This window comes from Eriocheir sinensis, chromosome 11, assembly GCF_024679095.1.
Source record: "Eriocheir sinensis breed Jianghai 21 chromosome 11, ASM2467909v1, whole genome shotgun sequence".
Taxonomy (NCBI): domain Eukaryota; kingdom Metazoa; phylum Arthropoda; class Malacostraca; order Decapoda; family Varunidae; genus Eriocheir; species Eriocheir sinensis.
Window position 1 is genome coordinate 1,493,777 of NC_066519.1, and position 16,864 is coordinate 1,510,640.

General features: G+C 46.3%; 1 long non-coding RNA gene and 1 pseudogene across 9 annotated transcripts; one reads left to right on the forward strand and one right to left on the reverse strand.

Annotated features, from left to right (window-relative positions):
• Positions 1–3,466: 3,466 nt before the first annotated feature.
• Positions 3,467–13,763, reverse strand: LOC126996746 (ribitol 5-phosphate transferase FKRP-like; annotated as a pseudogene).
• On the forward strand, positions 4,161–9,908 carry LOC126996747 (uncharacterized). Of its 9 annotated transcripts, XR_007751448.1 has the most exons (5): positions 4,161–4,398; positions 4,554–4,588; positions 5,364–8,677; positions 9,213–9,349; positions 9,623–9,908. It is a non-coding gene; the product is annotated as an uncharacterized LOC126996747 (long non-coding RNA). The 9 variants fall into 9 exon arrangements; XR_007751444.1 differs by having other exon boundaries at positions 4,161–4,588; XR_007751442.1 differs by lacking the exons at positions 4,161–4,398; positions 4,554–4,588 and having other exon boundaries at positions 8,662–8,745; positions 9,077–9,349.
• Positions 13,764–16,864: the final 3,101 nt, after the last annotated feature.

Below are 16,864 nucleotides of genomic sequence, written 5' to 3' on the forward strand. Positions count from 1 at the left end.
TGTCAACTTCCTGTGGGGTGAGATCCTGTGGGTCCTGTGTGCTGTGTGTGAAAGAGAGAGAGAGAGAGCGAGATATCTATTTATGTGGGGTTTGTCAACTTCCTGTGGGGTGACATCCTGTGGGTCCTGTGTGCTGTGGCTGTGAGAGAGAGAGAGAGAGAGAGAGAGAGAGAGAGAGAGAGAGAGAGAGAGAGAGAGAGAGAGAGAGAGAGAGAGAGAGAGAGAGAGAGTTTCATACATCATCAGAGGTCAGGGTGATTTTCCTTGGCCAAAGTTACATTGCTTGGTGATAAACTGTTGTAGAGTGAACTCCCTGCTATTACAATGTAAATTTAAAGTACTCACAGAACTTTAAAAAATACCTGTGTGGAGTGTGCCTCCTGGTGGTGACGGTGTGGCTAGGCGTGGGCGGCAGCCTTCACCGCTGAGAGGCAGCTGTGTCACGTCCACACCAGCAGTGAGGCTGTTCCCTGCACCACACCACCGCTCCAGGAGGGGTCTTGCTCTGCACTGCCCTTGGACCTCCTTCAGGCAGCCCTTGACTCTGTCAGGCGCGGCTTAGGACCCAGCTGTGCCTTGTGCAACACTGCCCTGCCAAAGTCGCTGCCCTGATGGTGCTGCACAAGGCACAGGAGGGTCACTTGCCTCACCTGACGGACCTGAGGCCCACCTGGAGGGTGTCTGAGAACAGTACAGAGGCAAGGCACCCCCCAGCGTGCCTTCCCCAGCTCAGTGGTGGTGTGGTGCGGGGAGCAGCCACACTGCTGGTGTGGACGCCACACAGCTGACACTCATGGAGAAGGCCACCACCCACGCCTGACCACACCATGACGGACACACTACACAGGTATACTCCATAGTCCTGTCGTGTGTACTCTACATTACAGTGTCAGAAAGGTCACTGTAAAATAGTTTACCAATGTACGGAGAACGTTACCTTACAAAAACTACACTGACCTTTACCTCTGTACAAAATGCGTGTTGAAAGAGAAATTCTCTCTCTCTCTCTGTGTCTGGGTTCAAAGTTTATAAACTTCCTGTGGGTCTACAAAGCTGTGGCTGTGTGGGTGAGAGAGAGAGAGAGAATTCTGTTAGCTGCCTACTCATCTTTGTGTATCTAAATCAGGGAATCTTCTTTTTCTTCTTTCCATTTCTATTATTATTATTATTATTATTATTATTATTATTATTATTATTATTATTATTATTATTATTATTATTTTTATTATGGGCCTGATTTAAACAAACAAAGAATAAAACCAATAAATTTGATCAACATACACAGTTATTTAATCTACACTCCCTTGGGCATTCCAATTATAGAGGAGGAGGAAGAGGAGAAGTAAGATTTGATGATGATGAGGAGGAGGAAGAGAAGGATGATTTGAGAAGAAGAATGATTTGAGGAGGAGGAGGAGAAAAATTATAAAAAAAAAGGAAAGGAAATAAACAGAGGAGAAAGTTGCAGAAGGAATGAAGAGGAGGAGGAGGAGGAAGAGAAAAATTATAAAGGAAAAAGAGAATATAGAAAATAAACAAGGAGAGAGAGAGAGAGAGAGAGTTACAGAGGAAGAAGAAGAGGAGGAGGAGGAAGGAAAGAAGGAAGGAAGGATTTAAAGAAGGAAAGTAAAAAATTAAAGGGAAGGAGGAGGAGAGGGAGAATTATAGAAGGAAGAAGAGGATAAAAAAAAAGTTAAGAAGGAAGAGAAGGAAAAAAAAATAATAAAAAGGAAGAGGAGGAAGGAAGAGAGGAAAGGAGGAGGAGGAGAACAAGGAAGAGAAAGAATATTAGGAAGAAGAAAATACAGAGAAGGAAAAAAGAGGAAGAAGGAGGAGGAAAAAGTTACGGATACCAGGAATCATGCAAACTACTGCTGTCCGTTGCTTGCTGTCTGCTGTTTACTGTCCGCTGCTTACTGTCCGTTGCTTGCCGTCCATTGCTTGCTGTCCGCTGCTTACTGTCCGCTGCTTGCTGTCCATTGCTTGCTGTCCGCTGTTTACTGTCCGTTGCTCGCCATCCACGTTTTGGTTGTCCACTGTTTATTGTCCGCTATTCGCCACCATTGTTTGCCAGTCCAATGCTTACTGTCCGCCGCTGCCTGCCGTTCATTGCTTGCTGTCCACTGCCATTGTCCGCCGCGTTTGCCGTCCATATTGGCTTGCTGTCTATTGCACATTGTCCGCCATGCCGTTCGCTGCCCATTGCTTCATGTCCGCTATTACTGTCATGCCTGCCGTCATTCTTGCTGTCCTGCTTACTGTCCGCTGCCGATCAACAGCACTGTCCGCTGTTTACTGTCCGTTGCTCGCCATCCATTGCTTGCTGTCCACTGCTTACTGTCCGCTGCCTGCCGTCCATTGCTTGCCGTCCGCTGTTTACACTATCCGTTACTGCCATCCATTAGCACTGTCCCTGCTTACTGTCCATGCCTGCAGTCATTAACACTATCATACATACTGTGGATGGTCAACGTGTGAGTCGTCTATTCATTAAATATGGAGAGAAAATGTTGGAGGGAATACTATAAAGAAATTCAGAATGCAGCGACGAAAGTGGTGCCAAGCTTGAGAGACGAGGAGGAGGAGGAGAAGGAGGAAGAGGAGGAGGAGAAGGAAGGAAAAAATAATACTGAGGAGGAAAAAACAAGAAGAATGAAGGAAGTAGAGAAAAAGTAATAAAAGGAGGAGGAGGAGGAGGAGGAAGAGTAGGAGAGGGAGGAGAAGAGGAAAAGGAGGAAGAGGAAGAGGAGAAGGAAGGAAAAAATACTACTGAGGAGGAAAAAACAAGAAGAATGAAGGAAGTAGAGAAAAAGTAATAAAAGGAGGAGGAGGAGGAGGAGGAGGAAGAGTAGGAGAGGGAGGAGAAGAGGAAAAGGAGGAAGAGGAAGAGGAAGAGAAGGAGGAGGAGAAGGAAGGAAAAAATAATACTGAGGAGGAAATACAAGAAGAATGAAGTAGAGAAAAAATAATAAAAGGAGGAGGAGGAGGAAGAGTAGGAGGAGGAAGAGGAAGAGAAGAAGGAATGAGAAAAAAATACTGAGGAAGAAAAAACAAGAATGAAGGAATTAGGGAATATATAATAAGATGAGGAAGAAAAACAACACAAAAGAGAATGAGGAGGAAGAAGAGGAAGAGGAGGAGGAGGAGGAAGAGGAGGAGGAGGAGGAAGAGGAGGGGTATTAAGGAAGAACATTAGGAAGGACAAAAAATATATATATAAAACAAAAAACAAAAGGAGCTCTTAACAGGCCACCAAGAGACAGTCTGGCTTAACACTGCTTTGAGACTATAATATGGACAACAGCTAACCCACACCCACCTTGGAGCTCTGGATATCCACACACACAGATGGACATACACACAGAACACAACAGCCAACCCTCAGGAGCTCTCAACAGGCTATACCAACAGACAGACAGCCTTGGCATTACTTCAAGAGACTTTAATATGGACAACAGCTTACCCACACCCACCTTGGAGCTCTGGACATCCACACACACAGATGTTCCTTGTAGTAGAGAGTGACATCTTGCCCTCAGGAGCTGACAACATCGCCGCTACAAGACAGACCAAGAAAAAATAAAAGGAGGTGAAGTTAGTATAGAAAATAGGGTTGTAGTGCTTGGTTTTTCTCTCTTTCGGGGTTGGAAATGGTTTGTTGTCACTCTCCTTGATGCTGCGAGAGGCTGATCATTTGTCTTGTATAACTAACTGGACATAAGTGGAGGCAGGAGTTTTTGATGTGTGTCTTTTGAGGGTGGGTAACTTTAATGCCTGATACTTGAGGTTTGTGCTTTTGTAGGGGGAGAGAATGATTACTGTCCCCCTTACTGCTGCTACTACTATTACTACTACTACAGAAATTGCCCAAGTATACCCCTAAGGAAGAAGTAGTTATTTATATATATTTTTTGAGAGTAACTTTACAGAGGAAGGAATGCTGTGTCCCTTACTGCTACTACTACTACTACTATTGCTACAGAAATTGACCTAAGTATACCCCCGAGGAAGTAGAAGTTTTTATATATAATTTTTGAGAGTAACTTTAAAGAGGAATGAATACTGTCCCTTACTACTACTACTACTACAACTACTATGACTACAACTACTACTACTACGACGACTACTACTACTACTACTGTCTGCCTCTGCACCATGAATGAAGGATCTAAAACACCATTACTGCATGACATTTTTTTATTGAGCATCACTAGCATGGCGGTGGATACAGACAGCCGACTCGCTCCACCTCGATCACCGCCGATGACAAACACAGAAGCGTTGACGTGCTTATGAGACACTACAAGCGGAGGCCTCTACTGATGGCACTTATTACTCAGGGGGAGGGAAGGAGGGAGGAAGAGAGGAAGGAAGGAAGGAAGGAAGGGGTTACATAAGGTTTCAAATGATGACCCGATGACAAGCTTTACCGGGCGAATTTTCAAACAACATTTTTTAGTCGATATCAAATAAGACAAGAGAAGTTTGCAAGGGAAGGAAGGGAGGGAGGGAGGGAGGGAGGGAGGAAGGAAGGAAGGAAGGAGTTACATAAGGTTTCAAATGATGACCCGATGACAAACTTTACCGGGTGAATTTTTAAACATTTTTTAGTCGATATCGAATAAGACAAGAGAAGTTTGCAAGGGAAGGGAGGAAGGAAGGAAGGAAGGAAGGGAGGGAGGGAGGAAGGAAGGAAGGGGTTACATAAGGTTTCAAATGATGACCCGATGACAAACTTTACTGGGCAAATTTTTAAACAACATTTTTTAGTCGATATCGAATAAGACAAGAGAAATTTGCAAGGGAAGGAAGGAAGGAAGGAAGGAAGGAAGGAAGGAAGGAAGGAAGGAAGGAAGAGAGGGAGGGAGGAGGAGGAAGGAAGAAGGGTTATAAGGTTTCAAATGATGACCCGATGACAAGCTTTGCAGGCTAATTTTTAAACAACATTTTTTAGTCGATATCGAATAAGACAAGAGAAGTTTGCAAAGGAAGGAAGGAAGGAAGGAAGGAAGGAAGGAAGGAAGGGAAGGAAGGAAGGAAGGAACATAAGGTTTCAAATGATGACCCGATGACAAGCTTTACCGGGCGAATTTTTAAACAACATTTTTTAGTCGATATCGAATAAGACAAGAGAAGTTTGCAAAGGAAGGAAGGAAGGAAGGAAGGAAGGAAGGAAGGAAGGAAGAAGAAACATAAGGTTTCAATGAGGACCAAGGACAAGCTTATCACAATTTTTAAACAACATTTTTAGTCGAGCATCAATAAGACAGAGAAGTTTGCAAAGGGAGGGAGGAAAGAAGGAAGGAAGGAAGGAAGGGGTTACATAAAGTTTCAAATGATGAGCCGATGACAAACTTTACCAGGCGAATTTTTAAACAACATTTTTTAGTCGATATCGAATAAGACGCGAAGTTTGCAAGGGAAGGAAGGAAGGAAGGGAGGGAGGGAGGAAGGAAGGAAGGAAGGAAGGAAGGAAGGAAAGAAGGAAGGAAGGAAGGAAGGGAGGGAGGGAGGAAGGAAGGAAGGGAGTGAGGGAGGGATGGGTTTCACAATGTTAGCAATTGATGACCAGATGACAATTTTTACCAAGCGAATTTTTGAACGAACACTTTTTAGCCGATATCAAAGCAGACAAGAAGAGATTGCAAGGGAAGGGAGGTAAGAGGGAGGTAGTAGGTCAATCATTCAAGGGCATCAGATCACAACCTAACCAACCATTCTCTGCATCTCTTCCTTACATAAAAGTTTCAACATATCCCCTTCACCTAACCTAACCTAACCAACCATTCTCTGCATCTCTTCCTTACATAAAAGTTTCAACATATCCCCTTCACCTAACCTAACCTAACCAACCATTCTCTGCATCTCTTCCTTACATAAAAGTTTCAACATATCCCCTTCACCTAACCTAACCTAACCAACCATTCTCTGCATCTCTTCCTTACATAAAAGTTTCAAAATATCCCCTTCACCTAACCTAACCTAACCAACCATTCTCTGCATCTCTTCCTTACATAAAAGTTTCAACATATCCCCTTCACCTAACCTAACCTAACCAACCATTCTCTGCATCTCTTCCTTACATAAAAGTTTCAACATATCCCCTTCACCTAACCTAACCTAACCAACCATTCTCTGCATTAAAAAGTTTCAACATATCCCCAAGTCTTCCTAACCTAACCTAACCTAACCTAACCTCAGCTACTTCACCAGCCCCTTCAGTCTATAGCTACCAAGTCAATGTCTCCTCAAGTCTTTCAGCAAACTCAGTCTCTAGAAGCGTCTAAGTCAATTATTTACTGCCATCAGATCACAACCTAACCTCGCTAACCGATCCACCTCCCTACCTTCCTTCCTTCCTTGACCTACATTCATACCCACAGAAGTACCTCCCTCCTCCTACCTCCCACCATACCTCAATAGTTACACGGAAGAAGTATTTATCGGACAAGGACACGGGAATATTGTCTTTCGATGGCGTAGTTTTGAATCATTGAACTCCTAGGAAATACATCAACCTACAGCACCTAAGGAAGCTCAGGTCTCTCAGCTAAGAGCATGATTTGGCCGCTCAGGGGAGGCAGAAAGCTTGAGGCCGAGAGGGGAAACACTACACACGATTTATATATAATGTCTGGGAAGTCCGTCTTGTGTAAATGTTGACCTCGCTCGGACGGCGGAAATAATGGAAGAGATATCGGAGAGACTGTGGAAGGAAGGAAGGAGGGAAGGAAGGAAGGAAGGAAGGAAGGAAGGAAAGGAAAAGAAAAAGAAACTGCAAAAAATATAGAGCAAACGAAATGGAGGAGAGAGAAAAGAAGGAAGGAGGGAGAGAGAGAAAAGGAAATGAAGGAGGGAGGAAGGAAGGAAGGAAGGAGGGAGAGGAAGAGAGAAAAAGATGTGGAGGAGAGAGGAAGGAAGGAAGGAAGGAAAGGAAGAAGGAAAAACAGAAAAAGAAAAAGAAATAAATGAAGGAGAGAAGGAAAGGAGGGAGGGAGGGAGGGAAGGAGGAAGGAAGGAGAGGAAAGAAAAATAAAAAATAATTAACATGAGACAGAGAGAGGATCAAGCTTCTCCACAAGACCGCCTCACACACACACTAACATACAGTAAAGCTTCTCAGGGCAGACTAACTTACTATTTGGCTCAGTGTTTGTGATGACGAGAGAGAGAGACTGACCTATCCTGCCTGACCCCACATTCTTGAACACTGGCACCAAAACTCACATTCTAAGGTCCAAGGTACAGAGGAAGCGTCAAACTATCACCAGGGTCATGAAACTACCCCTGGAAATGCCCAAAACTCCTATGAAAGCCTTGTTAACCTGGTAGCAGCAACGGGCCAAATTTGTGGCTTCACCGTGTAGCAGCGATGGGCCAAATTTGTGGCTTCACCATGTAGCAGCGACGGGCCAAATTTGTGGCTTCACCGTGTAGCAGCGACGGGCCAAATTTGTGCCACGATATAAACCCCCAAAAATATATGATACATAATCTGATCACAAATGCTTTGATATATATTATGAAATGGTTTGTGTGAAGGGTGATTTTTTCTCATTTTTTTCTTGCTTGGAGGGACCATTAAGAAACATGATCCATGCTGCTACTGGGTTAAACACTGGTGCCAAAACTCACACATTCTAAGGTTCATGGTACAGAGGAAGGGTCAAACTACCACCAGGGTCATGAAACTACTCCTGGAAATGCCCAAAACTATTATGGAAGCTTTGTCAAATGTGTGTTTCTTAGGTTCATGGTACAGAAGAAGGGTCACACCACCACCAGGGTCACAAAACTACCCCTGGAAATTGCCACAACTCTCACGAAAGATTTTAACAATGGTTTCGTAGGAGTTTGGGTCATTTCCAGGGGTAGCTTCATGACCCTGGTGGTAGTTTGACCCTTCCTCTGTACAGCGAACCTAAAGAAACACTCATTAGAACCCAACTGACCTCCTCTTTGGCCTTTGGAAACAGTTGATGTGAGGCGCGGAAACATCTGAGAATGTGGCCGTACAATCCTTCCTTCTCTCCTCTCGTCGTGACATACAAACAGTACACGTATATTGCTCTTTGTTTTCATTGTTACGTTATAAAAAGTATCACAAAACACGAAAGAAAATGCGCTAGAAACGACGTACATGTATTTTAACCTGACATCAAAACACACACACACACACACACACACACACACACATACACACACACACAAACACTACCTTACTCTCTCCTTATCTCTCACTCTCTCGTACAAGCAGGAGCCTACACGAAGGTCCGATTTCTATTAGTGTTTAAAGTACTAACAGTGGGGAACAGTAGTAGTTTTTCGGGGTAGGATTTCGTCATCAAGGAAGCCACAGGACACGAGAGATATGATTAGTGGTTTCTTATGCTACAGATGGCACACGATATATATATAAATAAGAATGGAAATAATATGAAACGACTCCTATACTATGCTCGCTTAACTACACAATATAGTAATGGGAATGATGCTAATCTTTCCTTTCTGATTTTGTGACCTCCTCCTCCTCCTCCTCCTCCCCTTCCTCTTTCTCCACCTGGTCCTCTGTCTGGTGTTAGTGTACTCCATCCTGCCCCTGACAAAGGTTCTAATTTCACCTCTCCGCCTTGTCCTCTGTCTGGTGTTAGTGTACTCCATCCTGCCCCTGACAAAGGTTCTAATTTCACCTCTCCGCCTTGTCCTCTGTCTGGTGTTAGTGTGCTCAATCCTGTCCCGTCAAAAGTTCTAATTCCACCTCTCCGCCTTGTCCTCTGTCTGGTGTTAGTGTACTCCATCCTGCCCCAGCAAAGGTTCTAATTCCACCTCTCCACCTGGTCCTCTGTCTGGTGTTAGTGTGCTCCACCCTGCCCCGACAAAGGTTCTAATTCCACCTCTCCACCTGGTCCTCTGTCTGGTGTTAGTGTGCTCCATCCTGTCCCATCAAAAGTTCTAATTCCACCTCTCCGCCTTGTCCTCTGTCTAGTGTTAGTGTACTCCATCCTGTCCCATCAAAAGTTCTACCCCACCTTCCGCCTGTCCTCTGTCTGTTAGTGCTCCTCCATCCCCGACAAAGGTTCTAATTCCACCTCTCCGCCTTGTCCTCTGTCTGGTGTTAGTGTACTCAATCCTGCCCTGGCAAAGGTTCTAATTCCACCTCTCCACCTGGTCCTCTGTCTGGTGTTAGTGTACTCCATCCTGCCCCGACAAAGGTTCTAATTTCACCTCTCCACCTGGTCCTCTGTCTGGTGTTAGTGTACTCCATCCTGCCCCTGACAAAGGTTCTAATTTCACCTCTCCACCTGGTCCTCTGTCTGGTGTTAGTGTACTCCATCCTGCCCCGGTAAAGGTTCTAATTCCACCTCTCCACCTGGTCCTCTGTCTGGTGTTAGTGTGCTCCATCCTGCTCCGGTGAAGGTTCTAACTCCACCTCTCCACCTGGTCCTCTGTCTGGTGTTAGTGTACCCAATCCTGCTTCAGTAAGGGTTCTAATTTCACCTCTCCACCTGGTCCTCAGTCTGGTGTTAGTGTACTCCATCCTGCTTCGGTAAATGCTCTAATTCCACCTCTCCACCTGGTCCTCTGTCTGGTGTTAGTGTGCTCCATCCTGCCCCTGACAAAGGTTCTAATTCCACCTCTCCACCTGGTCCTCTGTCTGGTGTTAGTGTACTCCATCCTGCCCCGGTAAAGGTTCTAATTCCACCTCTCCACCTGGTCCTCTGTCTGGTGTTAGTGTACTCCATCCTGCCCCGGCAAAGGTTCTAATTCCACCTCTCCACCTGGTCCTCTGTCTGGTGTTAGTGTACTCCATCCTGCCCCGGCAAAGGTTCTAATTCCACCTCTCCACCTGGTCCTCTGTCTGGTGTTAGTGTGCTCCATCCTGCCCCGGCAAAGGTTCTAATTCCACCTCTCCACCTGGTCCTCTGTCTGGTGTTAGTGTGCTCCATCCTGCCCCAGCAAAGGCTCACTGTCAACCATATAACACACTATTCAACCATACTAGCACCATCGTAACAACCACTACAGTTAACCCATATCACCACCACCACCACCACAACCTTACAGACACACACATATTGGATGGTAACAGGGGAGGTAGACAAGAGGTGTTCCATGTTCACTTTCCTGTCCAGCTGATCACTTCAACATCAGGACTTGTGTCAAAAACTTTACTGAACCTGAAAGTTTACGAGCTCAGAACGTCAAATTTTACCATGGCAGAGGTAGAACATTTGTAGGACACTTGTCAAAAACTCTCAATGTCAAATTATCTTCGCTTGACAGGACTTGTGTCAAAAACTTTACTGAATTAGAAAGTTTATGAGCTTAGAGAGTAAAATTTTACCATGGCATAAAATAAGTAGAGAGGAGATTTTTATTTTATAGTAGATCGTTAGCAGAACACTTGTCAAATTATCTTCACTTGACAGAACTCATGTCAAACACTTTAGTGACACAGAGGCTCAAGTGTTCCACAAGAGGCAAAGGACCCAGAGGATGCATAAACAAAGATGCTGAGACACTACGCACATGACAACACACACACTGAGATCTGAACACACACACACACACACACACACACACACACAGTAGCTTTGAGCACTGCCAAGCACACTGCCTGGGTTGTCAACACACAGGTATTGGCACCACTGTTTCAGCAACACTGGAGTATAAAAATGTGAACCCTGAGGCCACGGGAACACAACCACAGGACACACTGAGACACACCCTCCCCAACACACACACACACACACACACACACACACACACACACACACTACCTGTGCAGGAGGGCGGTCATGTTGGCGGGCAGGGGCACCTCAGGGTTTGGGTACTGCGGTGTCTCTATCACGCCGGGGCCAAACTTTAGCTCCAGGAAGTCCCGCACGTTGTTGGGCGCGGCGGCCATGACGCCGGCGAAGCTGACGGAGGCGATGGGCCGCAAGAAGTGCTCAGGGAAGTCCACGTCCTGGCGGTGGCCGGTGTTCCAGGCCCCGCCGCGCGTCATGGTGCCGCCACGCGCCGTGAAGGGGAACACGTCCACGTGCAGGTGGTTGGCGGTGCTGTAGTGCACGCGATAGAAGCCGCCCTCCGCGGCGCGCTGCCACACGAAGCCGTCCGTGTCCTCCAGCGTCTGCCAGCGCGCCGCCCTCAGCGGGGGGCAGCGCTCCGCGTCGGAGGCGTACACGCCCACGTCCACGTCGTAGTCCCAGGGCAGCAGGTCCCCGCTGCGCACCGCCCCCAGCAGGGAGCCGCCCTCCAGCCACCAGCGCACCCGGCAGCCGCGCAGCGTCTGGAACACGTGGCGCGCCGTGGCCCTCAGCCCCTCCAGGCAGCAGGGCGGCGTCCAACGGCCCCGCAGCAGGTAGTCCGGGGTGTCCTGCACCACCGTGGGGAAGCAGCGCGGGGAGGTGCGGGAGCAGCCGTACCAGCGCACGTCCCCGCCCGGCCCCACCACCTTCTTCAGCCCCACGGCCTTGAAGAGAGCCACGCGCCGCTCCTCCTCCGCCGCCGCTGCCTTCCAGCGCAGGTGCTCTGTGGCCAGCAGCTGGCGGCCCTCCCCCAGCAGGCCACCGCGGCCCACGCGCACCTTCCAGCCCGTGCCGTGCCCTGCACGCCCAGGGCCAGCGGCAGCGCTGGCCAGGGGCAGGCTCAGCTCCAGCAGGCTGGCGCGGCAGCAGCAGTGGCGCGCGCGGCCACGGCATCACACGCCTCGCTGCCCGGCGCCGGGGCCACGGACAGCGTCCAGGCCGGCAGGTCCAGCGTGTAGCGGTGGCACACCAGCGGCGCCCCGCCCACCCCCACGGCCACCCCCCGCGTGTCCCCCGCCTCCAGCAGCCCCAGTAGGTCCAGCAGCTGGGCCGCCGAGGACAGCCGCGCCCCGTCCGGCAGCAGCAGCACGTGGCGGCTGCCAGCCAGGTGCTCCGCCAGGCTGGGCCGCCTCCGCATCAGGCTGGGGGTCAGCACCAGGGAGGTGGCCCCGGGGGGCAGGCGCAGAGGGGGGTACACCAGGTCGTCACTGGCCACCAGCACGCGGCAGCGGCCCCGGCAGGCCGCCAGCACCGAGGCCGCCGTATCCGCCACGTCGTTGTCGTAGTCCTCAAACTCCCGCAGGATGACCACCAGCCCTGCCAGGGGGTCCTGCCGTGCCGGGGGGCTGCTCTCCACACCACCGCCACCGCCACCACCGCCGCCCCGGGCCAGGAGGCGCTGCTTGGGACCCACCCACCGCACCATCGCCAGCACCACCGCCAGCATCACCAGCACCAGCAACAGCCGCACCTTCCTCACGCCCACCATGCTGCCACACACTCTGCCCCGGGCGTGTGTGCCGCCGATGACCCGTGGCTCTGGCGGGCACTCAACACTCCCTCCTCTGTGCCACCGGCAGGGACGTCACCGTCTGTGCTGCTGTTCCAAAACCAATGACTTATGGCACCAAACTGCAACACCTGTCATGCCGCAACACTCACCCCTAGAACACAGAAATGGAAAGTCTTGTGTCGTCAACCTCTGCCTCAACACTTGTCAACACCATGAGCAACACTGCCTGCCCTCACAACACAATGCTAACACAAACACTTCCCTATTACTGACCCCCTTGTAACACACAACAACACAACACAGAATACTTACAAACACTCTACTTCTCTTCACCTCTTCATAAAGCAACACTACCTGCCCTCACAACACAATGCTAAGACAAACACTTCCCTATTACTGACCCCCTTGTAACACACAACAACACAACACAGAATACTTACAAACACTCCACTTCTCTTCACCTCTTCATAAAGCAACACTGCCTGCCCTCACAGCACAATGCAATATAGAAACACCTCCTTATTAGTATTGACATTTGGTACCATTGCAACACCGAGCACCACAAAACTGTCCCTCGTAACACAACAACACAACACAGAACAGTTACAAACACCTCAATTTTGCACAAAACGCTATACTCTTACTGATGATGCCCAGAAAAACAACCTCTCGCAACACACCACAACACAGTCCCTCGTAACACAGCACAACACAGAACAGTAACACACACTCCTCAATTTCCCCACAAAATGCTATACTCTTTCACTTCTACTACTGAGGATTTCTACAACACAGCCCCTTGCAACACACACACACACACACACACACACACACACACACACACAACACAACACAGTCCCTCGTAACACAGCACAACACAGAACGGTAACACACACTCTTCTCAATTTCCTCACAAAACACAATACTCTTTCACTTCTATTACTGAGGATTCCTACAACACAGCCCCTTGCAACACACACACACACACACACAACACAGTCCCTCGCAACACAGCACAACACAGAACAGTTACACACACTTCCAAATTTTCACACAAAACACTGAGGATTTCTACACCAACAATAGCCCCTTGCAACACACATACTCACAACACAACACAGCGAGGCACAGCAACACACCAGGCAACTCACACACACACACACATCCGTCGACACCTAACTTGAGCGAGACCATAAAACAGCGACAATGATTTAAGCGTTTTTCTAAAGTTACCGTCTACAATGCCAGTTTTCTTCTTTTCTCGTACCTTTTTCGACATCAATAGGTTTTTCAACTACATTTTGCCTTCATTATTTTATTATTATTATTATTTTGACACATTTGAATTTCCTCTCTCGTTTTACTTGCTTATATCGAGTGTGTCATTCCTCCGATGTGTGTTGCTGCTTCATAATTCTTTCACTTTTAAACTCCAGAACACCTTTTTTTTTCATGTGTTGCCTCCTCTAGACAGCCAAAAACTGCTTGCCCTTTGTCCTGTTCACTTCACTGTATATATAAGAGTGTGTCATTCCTTCCATGTGTTGCTGCCTCATCCTTTCACTTGTTAACTCCAGAACACCTTTTTTTCCATGTGTTGCCTCCTTGCGCTGGCTTCAAAACAGCTCTAGACAGCCCAAAATTGACTGCCCATTATCCTGTTCACTTCACTGTATATATAAGAGTGTGTCATTCCTTCCATGTGTGTTACTGCCTCATCATTCTTTCACTTGTAAACTCCAGAACACCTTTTTTCCATGTGTTGCGTCCTCTAGAGTCTAGACAGCCAAAAATTGCTTGCTCTTTGTCCTGTTCACTTCACTATTGGGTTATTTCTGAGGTTCCGTGAGAGGCATTCGTAAGTCAGGGGTTCAAGACTTTACATGACACACAAAAGTTTGTTAATTTTACCAACAATGTACCATAAAGTTGGGATAATTTGGGCTATTAATGGCACTGAAGTCCCACCAGATCGGGCTATTTCTGAGGTTCTGTGAGGTGCATTTCTAAGTCAGGGGTTCAAGATTTTACATAACACACAAAAGTTCGTCGATTTTACCAACCATGTTCCATAAAGTTGGGCTAATTTATGCTACTAATGGCACAGAAGTCTCACCAGATCAGGCTATTTCTGAGGTTCCGAGAGACACATTTCTAAGTCACGGGTTCAAGACTTTACATAACACACAGAAGTTTTTAATTTTACCAACAATATATCGTAAAGTTGGGTTAATTTGGGTTTCTAAAAGCACTGAAGTCTCATCAGATTGGGCTATTTCTGAGGTTCCAAGAGACACATTTCTAAGTCACGGGTTCAAGACTTTACATAACACACAAAAGTTCGTCAATTTTACCAACAATGTATCGTAAAGTTAGGCGTATTTGGGCTACTAATAGCACTGAAGTCTCACCAGATTGGGCTATTTCTGAAGTTCTGTGAGAGGCATTCGTAAGTCCCAGTTTCAAGACTTTACATAACACACAAAAGTACACAAATTTTACCAACAATGTACCGTAATGTTGGGTTAATTTGGGCTACTAATGGCACAGAAGTCTCACCAAATCGGGCTATTTCTGAGGTTCCGAGAGACACATTTCTAAGTCATGGGTTCAAGACTTTACATAACACACAAAAGTTCATCAATTTTACCAACAATGTATCATAAAGTTAAGCTAATTATTTGCTTCTAATGGCACTGAAGTCTCACAAGATCAAGCTATTTCTGAGGTTCTGTGAGGTGCATTTCGAAGTCAGGGGTTCAAGACTTTACATAACACACAAAAGTTTTTAATTTTACCAACAATATATCGTAAAGTTGGGTTAATTTGGCCTTCTAATAGCACTGAAGTCTCACCAAATTGGGCTATTTCTGAGGTTCCAAGAGACACATTTCTAAGTCACGGGTTCAAGACTTTACATAACACACAAAAGTTCATCAATTTTACCAACAATATATCGTAAAGTTGGGTTCATTTGGGCTACTAATGGCACAGAAGTCTCATCAGATTGGGCTATTTCTGAGGTTCCGTGAGACGCATTTCTAAGTCACGGGTTCAAGACTTTACATAACACACAAAAGTTCGTCAATTTTACCAACAATGTATCGTAAAGTTGGGCGTATTTGGGCTTCTAATGGCACAGAAGTTTCACCAAATCAGGCTATTTCTGAGGTTCCGAGAGACACATTTCTAAGTCATGGGTTCAAGACTTTACATAACACACAAAAGTTCGTAATTTTACCAACAATGTACCATGAAGTTGGGATAATTTGGGCTATTAATGGCACGGAAGTCTCACCAGATTGGGCTATTTCTGAGGTTCTGTGAGACGCATTTCTAAGTCAGAGGTTCAAGACTTTACATAACACACAAAAGTTCATCAATTTTACCAACAATATATCATAAAGTTGGGTTAATTTGGGCTACTAATAGCACTAAAGTCTTACCGGATCGGGCTATTTCTGAGGTTCCGAGAGATACATTTCGAAGTCACGGGTTCAAGACTTTACATAACACAAAAGTTCCTTAATTTTACCAACCATGTTCTGTAATGTTGGGATAATTTGGGCTATTAATGGCACAGAAGTCTCACCAGATTGGGCTATTTCTGAGGTTCCGAGAGACACATTTCTAAGTCACGGGTTCAAGACTTTACATGACACACAAAAGTTCATCAATATTTGGGCTTCTAATGGCACAGAAGTCTCACCATAACACCATCAAAGACAACACAACACAGCACCACAACACACAGGAGCCTTTCAAAACAACACCATCGCAAGAAGGAGAAATATATAAATGGAATGACCTACACAAGACCACAGAAAAATGAAGACTTATAATGAATCAGAAAAAGAAGAAGAAGAAGAAAAAGAAGAAGAAGAAGCAAAGACTGTGTGGGAATTTAAGGGGGAACTGGATGAATTTAGACATGGGGACAGGACCAGACAGTGTATCTCAGGGACAATGTATATTATGAGTTCTTGATATACATATAAAAAAGATGAATATTTGGAATGAATCAGAGGAAGAAGAAGAGGAGGAGGCAAAGACTGTGTGGGAATTTAAGGGTAAACTGGATGAATTTAGACATGGGGACAGGACCAGACAGTGTATCTCAGGGACAATGTATATTATGATTTCTTGATATACATAGAAAAAGATGAGTACTTGGAATGAATCAGAGGAAGAAGAAGAGGAGGAGGCAAAGACTGTGTGGGAATTTAAGAGTAAACTGGATGAATTTAGACAAGGGGACAGGACCAGACAGTGTATCTCAGGGACAATGTTTATTATGATTTCTTCAGAGCTGGGATTCTGTAGAAAAAATCTACCAGTATCTTGGTAGTGAGTCAGACAAAGGTATCGGTAGATCGGTAGATTTTTCAGAAATCTACCGATGAATTATAGACATCGTACAGATTAAAAACTCTATAATTATATAATAAAAAATGCTTTTAAAGGCCCATAACACACTTTTAAGTTATTTCTCTCTTTATTTGATAACTTAAGAATAGAAGTAAATTAGAGTCTTTTAATA